Below are 12,154 nucleotides of genomic sequence, written 5' to 3'. Positions count from 1 at the left end.
TGACTCCGTCAGTACCTCGCTAATGTAATAGACTGGTCTTTGGACGTCATATTCATGACCTTCTTCCTTTCGCTCCACCACAATGACGAGACTGATGACTTTGTTGGTAGCTGCCAGGTAAAGGAGCATTGGCTCTGACTCTACTGGAGCTGCCAAGATAGGTGGGGAGGTGAGTATTTCCTTCAACCCCCGAAGAGCTGCGTCAGCTGCGTCGTCCCGCACGCAATTTGTCCGTATTCTTCAGCAGCTTGTACAAAGGTAGCGCCTTCTCGCCAAGACGACTAACAAACCTACTGATTGCTGCGACGCAACCAGTTAGTCGTTGCACGTCTTTGAGACAAGTTGGCCGTTTGATACACAGGATTGCCTTGATTTTTTCCGGGTTAACCTCAATGCCTCTGTGAGAGACTATGAAGCCAAGGAGTTTTCCGGCTGGCACGCCAAAGACGCACTTCGGCGGATTCAACATCATCTTGTACCCGCGGAGATTGTCGAAGGTTTCGTGAGGTCGCCGATCAAGTCGGATCCTTTCCGGGTCATGACCGCGATGTCGTCGACGTAGGCGTGCACGTTCCGGCCGATTTGGTCCTTCGGTGCACCGCTGCATCGTACGTTGGTAGGTGGCACCTGCATTTTTCAAACCAAAGGGCATGGTGACATAGCAGTAAGTGCCGAAGGGGGTGATGAACGAAGTCGCCTTTTGGTCAGACTCCTTCATCCGGATCTGATGATACCCGGAGTATGCATCAAGAAAACAAAGAAGTTCCGCCCCCGCCGTCAAATCAATGACTTGGTCAATGCGCGGCAAGGGAAACGGATCCTTCGGACAATGCTTGTTCAAGCCAGAGTAATCTATGCACATTCTTAGTATTTCAGTGTTCTTTTTGGGTACAAGGACGGGATTTGCGACCCAATCGGTGTGGATAACTTCTATTACAAAACCTGCCTCTAGTAACTTAGCTAGTTCCATTCCTATGGCGCGGCGCTTCTTATCTCCAAAGCGTCGCATAGCTTGCTTCACCGGTTTAGCCCCGGATTTATGTTGAGGTAGTGCTCGGCGAGTTCCCTAGGTACTCCGGACATGTCAGAAGGTTGCCATGCGAAGATATCCATGTTAGCGCGGAGGAACTCGACGAGCGTGCCTTCCTATTTGGGGTCCATGTTGGCTCCGACTGAAACCTGCTTGGAGGGGTCGCCTACAATGAGGTCGTGCTTCTTGGTTTCTATCGCGGCCTTGAAGGAGGTCTTCTGTTCGGAGATCTGCTTCTTGGTGGTCTGCATCTCAGTCGGATCCACCGCGGCTCTGTAGCCTTGCGGCTCCTCTCCGGATATCACGGACTCGCGAAGGCGGCTTCGCCTAACTCGCATTCATGAGCCTTCTTGTAGTCTCCGGATACGGTAATCATACCTTTGGGACCCGGGATCTTGAGCTTCTTGTAGATGTAGCACGCTCTAGCGTGAAACTTGTGGTAGGTGGGCCTGCCGAAGATGACGTGGTAGGAGCTCTTGAAGGGCACGACCTCAAACGTGATCATCTCTTGGCGGAAGTTATTTGTGTCGCCGAAGGCCACGGGAAGTCTAATGCTGCCCAGGGAATTTGCCTTTTTACCCGGAACCACACCATGAAACTCAGTGGTGCTGTGCTTTAGCTGTTCCTTGGTAAGGTTCATCCGCTCCAAAGTTTCCAGGTACATGATGTTTAGGCTGGCTCCTCCATCCATGAGGCACTTGGAGAAATCATACCCGTCGATGCGGGGACTTACAACCAAGGCGTAGCACTCTTTTGGAATGACAGTAGGATGATCCTTCATGTCAAACGTACATGGAGTTTCCGACCACCTGACATACTGCGGCACAGCGGGAACTGTGGCGTTCAGGATCCGGAGAGCTGATTTGCTTGCACGGACTGTTGGAGTTCCAAGGAAAGTGTGGTATGCGCCCGCACTCTTTTTGTCGAATGGGTTAGGTTTAGCCGCGGATCCGGCTTTGGGATCCGACGAAGCGTCATCCTCGTCCATCGCCTCGGAACTGTCTTCATCCTTGTCCTTGTTCTTGCGCTTGCCTCCTTTGCCGCGTGGGCGGTGCTTTCGGGCTCGCTTGTATCCTGCTTCCGGGTCAGATTTGAGATCATTGACCCATTTGCAGTTGCGGTTTGTGTGAGTGGACTTCCCTGTAACCGGGTCCAGATGGGCCAGGCAAGGCATGTCTCTGTACTCTTCATAAGTTTGGGGGGCGCGGGTTCCGGCAGCAGTAACCTCTTCGCCACGCTGCTGGCCCCTTCCAGCTCCGCCTCCGCGGCCGCGGCCTCTTCCGCCTCCTTGGCCTCCGCGCTGGAAGGCCATGGCGATCAAGTCGGATCCGCCGCTCTTTTGGTCATCAGGAGGGTTTTTCCGCTTGGTGCCGCTGCTGCTGCCGTTATCACGGTTCTTCTTTTGCTGGTGCAGGGGGATTGCTGTAGCTGCTAGATCTCCGCCTGCGTCGTCATCAGCGGCAGTATGATCACTAGCGATGGTGATCATGTCATCCAAAGTCAGCTTATTTGCATTGACCAAGCATGTCAGCTTGTGCCGCAGCAGTCCTCCTCGCTGCAAGCCACCAATGAAGGCGTGCATTGTTGTGCGGTTATCAACGTTTTCGCACTCGTTTCTGCATGCCAACCATCGGGTGAGGAAATTCCTCGATGTTTCACCCTTCTTATGGATACATGCCTGCAGGTCGCTTGTTGTGGCAGGTCTCTTGTACCCCTGAAGTGTTTCTCGAAAGCGTTCTTCAGGTCAAACCAGCAAAAGATGGAATTCTTCTCGAGGTCGTTGAGCCAGATCCGGGTTGGACCTACAAGGTACAACTGAAGCATGCGGCAGGCGATGTTAGGGGTTCCTCCGGCGAAGGTTACAGCATTATAGTAATCCTCAATCCAGGTATCCGGCCTTTCCGTGCCATCACAATTCTTCAGATTTCCGGGTAGCTTGAGATTCATCCTTGGCTTTGGTTCCTCTCGAATCATCCTGCCAAAGCATTTTGGGCCAATGTAGTCAGATCTGTACTCATTGAGGCGTTCTCGGGCATCGCGTGGGCCGCCGCCTGAGGTTTTTGAGCGGGAGCGGGATCTTCGGCCACCGCCTCCGCCTCCGCCTCCGCCGCTGGGTGGCGGTGAAGGGGACCTGCGAGGGGGCCTATAAGATTTTTTGCTTCCGCCTTCTGAATCCCGGCGGTCTTCCCGAGGCTCGCTCCGGCTTCGGTGGCTACCTTCACCTTGGTGATAGTCTCCTCCGTCGTTCCGGCTCCGGCGAGGCTCTGGCTCACGTTCCGCGTTCCGGCTCCTCCTGGGCTCCGGCTCGCGATCATTATTCCGGCTCCTTCTGGGCTCGGGCTCATGTTCGTTGTTCTGGTTCCGGCGTGGTTCCGGCGTATGCGCCCTGGTCCTTGGCGGCGGCATATTGTCGCGGATGTTAATTCCACCAGCCCCATGGGGCCTGGTGTTTCCGGCTGGACTGCGGCGGCGAGGTGGCGGGGGACGCGGGTACCCGTTAGGCGGAGGTGACGGATCCCGGTACTTGTTCCTACCAGTGTACATTGCATCCTTTCCCTTCTTCGGATCTGACGGAGGCGTCTTCGACGGCACGGGGATTGGATTCGGGTGCTCCCTTGCTTTTCTTCTGCGCTCCGTGGATCCGGTGCGCGACTCATCATCAAGGTGGCGATTGTTACGGGCGTCCTTCTACGCGGTGGATACACAGTGATCCGGATTGGATTCCAACCTGCGTGAAGTATCTGCCTTACTCTGCTGCTGCATTGCAGAAGCAACGAGCTTGCGGACGTAATCAATATCAATTTCCTCGTCCTTTTTGTTCAGGATTTCCGCTGCTTTCTGCATGTTATCCTTTGGAGTTGCGAGCGGCTGCTGTTCGACGGGGGTTGCGAAGTTGATCCTGCGGGGAGGGATTGCTTCTCTGATGATTCTATCAGCCTCCGCTCGTGCGTAGGTCATTTTCACCTCCCACTCTTTTCTCATACTCTTGACTTGCTCGAGTGTTGCGGTGATTTCGCGATCCTCGTCTTTCAAAGCGATCCATGAGATGCGCAGCTTCTTCCCTCTCATCCAATATAGCAGCTGCGGTGTTGGCGAACTTCTTGGCTGTGGCCAGCATCTCCTTTCTAGTGGCCTCTAAAGCCTCCGGATCTGCGGCGTCGCCAGGGGTTATTGGCTTGTTGAGGACGTCTGACTGTGCGACCAAATCCATGTGTGCTTGTGCAACTATTTTCTCCGGAGACGGGACATCCTCAAACGGACGTTCCCGATCTAACGGAGATCCGGCATTAGATGGTCCTGGGTCGGAGGTGGTGTTTTCATCTTCGCGTTCCTGCTGTTCCAGCCGGTGCCACGGTTGCGAGAACCCGCATAGGCCGGGCGGAATCGACCTCGGGTTGCTCACCGCCTCCGAGCTCTTCTATCTTGCGATTGAACTCTTCCGTGTCCATAGAGGAGGAATCATCGGAAGTTGGGCTCAGGTTGCCCGAATCGACTCTTCACCCGGGCGTCGCTTTCTCCGACAGCCTCTTGCTGATCCGGAGCGTCGTCGTTCTCCGGTACCTCAACCTGCACGGGACCAGCTCCGACTTCTTGAGGGGCGGCTCCTGCGGTATGGGCTATGAAGTTTACGAAGTGACACCTTTGCTTCTCTAACACCTGGGAAACCCAGGCGGATCTGCAGTGGTCTTCCACCGTTATTTCCTGCTCAGGGGCGGATTGGGTGGGCTTTGATTTTTTCAGATCTAAGGCGGAATCTTCGTTAGGAGATTCCTGCGACTCAGATCGGATCTTCGCGACTGCGTCCTGCTCAGCGGCGGTCGCGTCAGCGTTACTTACCAGCGCGTTCCCGTCGGAATCGACGGTTTCGCCGATGAAGATGTGGATGCCGCCGATTGGAACGATGGAGAGCTTGACGGGGTTAGTCTTAGCCGAAATCCAGCACTCATCCGGAGGGACGATCGGAAGATTTCCGGCGTAAAGAACACGCCCCACCGTGATCGTGTCGTCGTAGCTTCCCATGGCGGAACCCTCCCGGTTCCGGCCTCCAGACGCCGCAGGCCCCACGGTGGGCGCCAACTGTCGTTGCCTATTCGACGGTGCCTCGGAGGAGGGATCCTCACGAGGGGGAGAAGAAGTAGGGGCCATAGGGCGGAGTGCACATGGGACGGTGGTACGCGATTTACCCAGCTTCGGAATACCTGCACGATGACAGGGCCTACTGCCGCTTGTCTGGAATTATCTGGGCGCTTTCGCGTTGTTACAATGAGTTGTGGTTGTGCCTCTAGGGCTCCCGGGATCCGGCTTATAAAGGCGCACGGATCTAGGGTTTACATGGAGAGTCCTAGCCGGATTACAAATTGCCTAACTACGGTATAATGACTTGCCGTGTACGTCAAGGATCCGCCTTCCATATACGTCGTACCGGATCCGGGTTCCTCACGGGCCTCCATGGATCCGGGTTCCTCCGAAGGTCGGTGCGGATCCGGCTAACTGATCCTGGGCCAGACTTCATCCTTCATGATCAACAGCAACTGGGCCGCCCGATGGGCCACATGCCACATCACCGTCTATGGGCCACCCGGGCTTGCCGGATCTAAGCACTGTTGATGGTACACCCATGAAGTATACCCACAACAGTTTGCATCCGTTTCAACACCGTTTTGCTCCAAATTTGTTTCTGCTTCTTGCTGTACCTGAGAGGCACTAGAAATACCAGGATTTACAGAGACATTAGGTGTTAGATCAGTACAATTGTTTTCCCCCTCATGAGATGACACCGATGGATTTTGAAGTGACTCTGGAAGGAGTAGAATTTCTTGCCGTAGCAATGAGCCTGCATTGGGATTAAGAGCAGCAAAGGGGAACACCGTTTCATCAAAAACAACATCACGAGAGATACAGACTCGACCAGATTTGACATCAAGACATTTAACACCTTTGTGCATATGACTATAGCCAAGAAAAACACACTGCTTAGATCGAAAAGCAAGTTTATGTTTGTTGTATGGGCGAAGGTTGGGCCAGCAAGCACAACCAAAAACACGGAGAGATGCATAATCTGGAGTTTTGTGAAAAAGGCGTTCCATAGGAGTTTCATTGGCAGTGACCTTTGAAGGAAGTATGTTGATGAGATAGGTGGCGGTTAAGAAAGCTTCATCCCAAAATTTTAAAGGCATAGATGCATTGGCAAGGAGAGCGAGACCGACTTCTACAATGTGTCGGTGTTTGCGTTCAGCTGATCCATTTTGTTGGTGTGCATGAGGGCAAGACACATGATGTTCTATGCCAACTTTTTGGAAGAAAGAATTTAGTTTCTCATATTCTCCACCCCAATCGGATTGAATGGCAAGGATCTTTGTATCAAATTGGCGTTCAACAAGGTTTTGAAAATCATGAAAGATTTGATAGACATCTGACTTCTTCTTGAGAAGGTAAATCCAAACAAACTTGCTATAGTCATCAATGAAACTTACATAGTAGGATTTTCTTCCTACAGAGGATGGTGCAGGGCCCCACACATCACTGAATACAAGTTGCAAGGGAGCAGTGGAGACACTAGTAGATCTTACATAAGGCAATTGATGACTTTTAGCTTTCTGACAAGAATCACAAATAGACTCATTACTAGACTTATTTGAGCAAGGAAGCTGATGTTTACTAATGACTTGTTCAACAATACGAGACGAGGGATGTCCTAGGCGGCTATGCCATTTCGAAGCTGAAGGCTTGATGACACTAAAAGCTCGCTTATTCTTGAATTATGCTGAAGAAACATTGGGGTAGAGGCCTTTGATGCATCTACCTTTGAGAAGTACCTTCCTCGTGGCCAGATCCTTGACATAAAAATACTAAGGGTGCAATTCAATATAGACGTTGTTGTCTTTGGTAAATCTATGAACGGAAATCAGACTTTTGGTGGCTTGTGGAATATGTAGAATATTTTTAAGATGCAAAATTTTTGAGGGAGAATTGACAATTGTATGACCAACATGGCTAATGTTCATACCTTGACCGTTGGCCGTGTGGACTTGCTCACGGCCTTGATACTTCTCCTTCATGGTGAGTGATACGTCTCCAACGTATCCATAATTTCTGTCGTTCCATGCTTGTTTTATGACAATACTTACATGTTTTGCTTGCACTTTATGATGATTTCATGCATTTTCCGGAACTAACCTATTAACAAGATGCCACGAGTGCAGTTCTCGTTTTCTGCTGTTTTTGGTTCCAGAAAGGCTGTTCGGGCAATATTCTCGGAATTCGACGAAACGCAGACCAAAACTCCTATTTTTCTCGGAAGCATCCAGAACACCGAAGAAGAGTCGGAGAGGGGCCAGAGGGCCACCACACCATAAGGCGGCGCGGCCTCGACTCGGGCCCGCGCCGGCCCGTGGTGTGGCGCCCTGTGTGCCCCCTGCGCCGCCTCTTCGCCTATAAAACCCCTTTCGACCTAAAAACACCGTACCACTTGACGAAACTCCGAGAAAGACTCCGTGGGCGCCGCCACCATCGCGAAACTCCAATTCGGGGGACGAAGTCTCTGTCCCGGCACCTCGCCGGGACGGGGAAGTGCCCCCGGAAGCCATCTCCATCAACTCCATCGCCTCCATCATGCTCCGTGAGTAGTTCCCCCATGGACTACGGGTTCTAGCTGTAGCTAGTTGGTATTCTCTCCCCCATGTACTTCAATACAATGATCTCATGAGCTGCCTTACATGATTGAGATTCATCTGATGTAATCGGTGTTGTGTTTGTCGGGATCCGATGGATTGTTACGTTATGATTGTCTATCTACAAAGTTTATGAAGTTATTGTTGCTGCAATCTTGTTGTGTTTAATGCTTGTCACTAGGGCCCGAGTGGCATGATCTTAGATTTGAGCTCTATACTTATTGCTTAGATTGTATCTACAAGTTGTATGCACATGTCACTGTCCGGAACCAAAGGCCCCGAAGTGACGAAATCGGGACAACCGGAGGGGATGGCGGTGATGTGAGGGACACATGTTTTCACGGAGTGTTAATGCTTTGCTCCGGTGCTCTATTAAAAGGAGTACCTTAATATCCAAGTAGTTTCCCTTGAGGCCCGGCTGCCACCGTGCTGGTAGGACAAAAGATGTTGTGCAAGTTTCTCATTGCGAGCACGTACGACTATAATTGGAAAACATGCCTACATGATTAATAATCTTGATATTCTGTCTTAATGCTATTTCAATCCTATCAATTGCCCGACTGTAATTTGTTCACCCAACACTTGTTATTGGAGAGTTGCCACTCATCATCATATACTCGTTCTACATGTCATTGGAAGTAGTATCAACTATCTTCTGGTGCCATTGCTCTCATATTGTTATTACTGCTGTTGTGTTACTGTTATTATTGCTCTCATATCACTGCTACTTTCACATCACCCTTGTTGCTAGTGCTTTTCCAGGTGCAGCTGAATTGACAACTCAGTTGTTAAGGCTTATAAGTATTCTTTACCTCCCCTTGTGTCGAATCAATAAATTGGGTTTTACTTCCCTCGAAGACTGTTGCGATCCCCTATACTTGTGGGTCATCAAGACTATTTTCTGGCGCCGTTGCCGGGAGGCATAGCTCTACTCATAAGTTCACCCGGGGAGTACACTCTACATCTCCCTCTGTTTTATTTTGTTTTGTTTTGCTTAGTTTACTTTTGTCTAGTTTATTTGTGCTTAGTTTATTTCTGTCTAGTATTAGTTTGCTTAGTTTACTTTTGCTTAGTTTATTTTTGTCTTGTTTTATTTGTCTCATATACCCAAAAATCCATAAAAATTTGAAAAACCAAAAAATTAAAAACTGCTGCTATGGGAGAACCAACAACCTACTTGGAGCTTATAGAATGTTATAATTGTTATAGAGAATCAAGAACTGGTAAAATAATGAGTGCTATGATAGAACAATTGAATACAATTGCTAAAATCTTGCTTAAATGCCATGATATAAACTGTTGCTCTCAACAGGATACTAAACATCTTAAATTTCAATGTGGCTTTAGTGAGGAATTTTTTATTAAGAACTATAATCGGAATTGCTATATTCATTATGGGTTCGAAGAGGTAGAACAATTTGTCTTATTTATGGGAGCCTCCGAGATAGAATCCTTCATGGTTGAGAATTATGAAACTTGTGTTGTTTGTAAGGACCTTAAAGATTATGTCTCTACTATCCTTAATTCTTGCATAGAATGCTACAGTAGGAATCCTTATATTCTTGATTATAAAGAGAGACACATTAATGCACAAGAATGCACTAACAATTTGCAGGAACCGGTGGAAGAGGAAATTGATGAACCTGAAAGCTCATTGGATGAAAAAGAGGAGGAAATTGATGAACCTGAAAGCTCATTGGATGAAAAAGAAGAGGAGAGCGACGAACAAAAGGAGGAAGAATGGATTAGCTACCCATGTCAACCTTCTAATGAGATCAACTCTTTATCTCTTACACTATTTGATTGTCCTCCATGCTTACCGGAAGAGGTTGAATGTTATGTTCCTGTGGATTCTCTTGAAATAGTACCCATGAGTAATACTTGTGAGAATGATTATGCTACTGTTATATATGATAATCCATGCTACTTTGATAAATCTTATGATAATGCTTTGTTTGTGCCAGATGTCGAAATGCATGGTACTAAAGAATTTTGTTTGGCAAATGTCTATGATAAAGCTCTAGATGATGGTCCTATGTTACTTGATAATATTAATTGTACTACTAATGAAAATGGGATTGGAGAGTTCTTGACTTATTCTATGAGTCCCATATCTATTGAGATTGATCAACTACCTTGTTATATTATTAATAAAAGTAAGTTTGAAAGTTTTAATTCCACTATTCTTGAACTTGATAAAAATCATGTGTTTGGAAATCATGAAAAGTATGCTGCATGTGATAGTTATATTGTTGAGTTTATTCATGAAGCTACTGAAAATTATTATGAGATAGGAAAATATGGTTGTAGAAATTTGCATGGTACTAAAACACCTCTCTATATGCTTAAAATTTTGAAGCTACACTTGTTTTATCTTCTTATGCTTGTCACTTTGTTCTTCATGAATTTATTTGTGTACAAGATTCCTTTGCATAGGAAGCATGTTAGACTTAAATGTGTTTTGGATTTGCCTCTTGATGCTCTCTTTTGCTCCGAATACTATTTCTTGCGAGTGCATCATTAAAACTGCTGAGCCCATCTTAATGGCTATAAAGAAAGCAACTTCTTGGGAGATAACCCATGTGTTATTTTGCTACAGTACTTTGTTTTATATTTGTGTCTTGGAAGTTGTTTACTACTGTATCAACCTCTCCTTATCTTAGTTTTGTGTTTTGTTGTGCCAAGTGAAGCCTCTAATCGAAGGTTGATACTAGATTTAGATTACTGCGCAGAAACAGATTTCTTTGCTGTCACGAATCTGGGTCTAATTCCTCGTAGGTAACTCAGAAAATTATGCCAATTTACGTGAGTGATCCTCAGTTATGTACGCAACTTTCATTAGTTTTGAGTTTTCTGATTTGAGCAACGGAAGTATTTTATTAAAATTCGTCTTTACCTGGCTGTTCGTTTTGGCAGATTCTGTCTCTGTTTTTTGCATTGTCTCTTGTGAACTTTAAGCGAGGTTTTCTAGACGTAGAGGGCTGTAGCTAATGTTTTATTGAGTTCTTGCAATGTGCCACTACAGGACCAAGGTGGGTTCAAATTTTTTGAGTACTAACCCCTCCAATGAAGTTTATGAGAAGTTTGGTGTGAAGGAAGTTTTCAAGGGTCAAGAGAGGAGGATGATATATGATCGAGAAGAGTGAAAAGTCTAAGCTTGGGGATGCCCCCGTGGTTCATCCCTGCATATTTCAAGAAGACTCAAGCGTCTAAGCTTGGGGATGCCCAAGGCATCCCCTTCTTCATCAACTTATCAGGTTCCTCCCCTGAAACTATATTTTTATTCGGTCACATCTTATGTGTTTTACTTGGAGCGTCTGTGTGCTTTTATTTTTGTTTTCGTTTGAATAAGATCGGATCCTAGCAATCCTTGTGTGGGAGAGATACACGCTCCGCTTTTTCATATGAACACTTGTGTTCTTCGTTTTACTTTTAATGTTCAATGAATAAAAGTTGGAAGCTATTGCACTTATTTATATTTGGTTGGAAACAGAAAATGCCTCATATGTCTTGGATAATTTGACACTTGGAAATTGTTTTGAGCTCTCAAGTAGATCATGATTAAGTTTTTTTCATGTAGTTTAAACCTATTAGTGGAGAACTACTGAAGAGCTTGTTAAAATTGGTTTGCATAATTGATCTCTCTTAAGGTCTAGATATTTTCTCGGTAAAAGTGTTTGAGCAACAAAGAAGACGAGTATAGAGTATTATAATGCTTGCAATATGTTCTTATGTAAGTTTTGTCTGTACCGGTTCATACTTGTGTTTGCTTCAAACAACCTTGCTAGCCTAAACCTTGTATCGAGAGGGAATACTTCTCATGCATCCAAAATACTTGAGCCAATCACTATGCCATTTGTGTCCACCATACCTACCTACTATGTGGTATTTCCTGCCATTCCAAAGTAAATTGCTTGAGTGCTACCTTTAAACAATTCAAAATTTATCATCTCTGATTTGTGTCAATGTTTTATAGCTCATGAGGAAGTATGTGGTGTTTATCTTTCAATCTTGTTGGGCAACTTTCACCAATGGACTAGTGGCTTCATCCGCTTATCCAATAATTTTGCAAAAAGAGCTGGCAATGGGATTCCCAGTCCCAAATTAATTAACAAAAATAGACACTCCTCCATGGTATGTGATTGTTGGACGGCACCCGAGGATTCGGTTAGCCATGGTTTGTGAAAGAAAGGTTGGAAGGAGTGCCACCCAAAAATAAAAATAATTCATGGGAGCCGCTCTTGAAGGTTTGTCTGGCAAGGAGGTTAGAGTGCCCACTACCATTCGTTGACAACAACAAACACCTCTCAAAACTTTACTTTTATGCTCTCTTTATGTTTTCAAAACCAAAGCTCTAGCACAAATATAGCAATCGATGCTTTCCTCTTTGAAGGGCCATTCTTTTACTTTATGTTGAGTCGGTTTACCTACCTCCTTCCATCTTAGAAGCAAA

Source organism: Lolium rigidum, chromosome 6, assembly GCF_022539505.1.
Source record: "Lolium rigidum isolate FL_2022 chromosome 6, APGP_CSIRO_Lrig_0.1, whole genome shotgun sequence".
NCBI lineage: Eukaryota > Viridiplantae > Streptophyta > Magnoliopsida > Poales > Poaceae > Lolium > Lolium rigidum.
The sequence above is the reverse complement of the archived record's forward strand: the minus strand, read 5'-3'. Positions refer to the sequence as shown.